Genomic DNA, 887 nt, shown 5'->3' on the forward strand with positions numbered 1-887 from the left:
AGTGATACAACACTACTTACAGAGTCAGGTTTGTGTCTAGCCTTGCTAAGCACTTTGCACACACCATTTAATTTAATGCATATAAAAACCCCTACCCATTGACAGGTAGGAAGCTCCAGAGAGGGAAAGGGCCTAGCTCAGAGTTACACAGCCAGCATGGAACAGAATTGGGATTTTAGCCATGGAATGTCTGTCTCTAAGTCTGGGCTTTTACCACTCCATGGTTATTGTTGTTTTTAGCTGTTGTTGAGTCAGCCCCTGATTCATGATGACCCCATGCACAACAGAATTAAATGCTATTGGGGCTGATGCCATCTTCATGATCATTTGTGGATTGGACCATTATGACCCATAGAGCTTTCATTGGCTGATTTTCAGAAGTAGATTGCCAGGCCTTTCTTCCTATTCTGTCTTAGTCTAGAAGCTCCACTGAAACTTGTTCAGGATCATAGCAACACATAAGCCTCTGCTGACAGATGGGTGGTGGTCACACTTTAGGTGCCTTGGCCAGGACTTGAACCTGGTTCTCCTGCATGAAAGGCAAGAATTCTACCATTGAACCACCAATGTCTTCATTCATTATACTCTCTTCAGTTCTAAAAATCAGATCCTGGATAGGATGAACATGAAGAAAACATCATTTTTTTTTTTTTTTTTTTCCCCAGTTGGGCCAAAAGGAACCACATACACTCTTATTTCAGAAATCAAAGTTTCAAGGCCTCCATTCTGATTGAAGGAACATAATGGGAGAATTTCTCTCCCAATCAACACTCCAAACCATTATCCACAGGTCATCTCGGACCATCAAACAACAAAGAGTATGAATGAACTGGCCCAACAGCCAAGATTTAAAAAAAAAAAAAAAGGAAAACCCCCTCTCAGCAAGC

General features: G+C 41.6%; 1 non-coding gene across 1 annotated transcript; it reads right to left on the minus strand.

Annotated features, from left to right (window-relative positions):
• Positions 1–499: 499 nt before the first annotated feature.
• Positions 500–570, minus strand: TRNAE-UUC. The gene has a single exon. It is a non-coding gene; the product is annotated as a tRNA-Glu (tRNA).
• Between the last annotated feature and the right edge of the window lie 317 nt (positions 571–887).

The sequence above is a fragment of the Orycteropus afer genome, unplaced genomic scaffold (genome assembly GCF_000298275.1).
Source record: "Orycteropus afer afer isolate SDZICR_OR568_19922 unplaced genomic scaffold, OryAfe1.0 scaffold00062, whole genome shotgun sequence".
Taxonomy (NCBI): Eukaryota; Metazoa; Chordata; class Mammalia; order Tubulidentata; family Orycteropodidae; genus Orycteropus; species Orycteropus afer.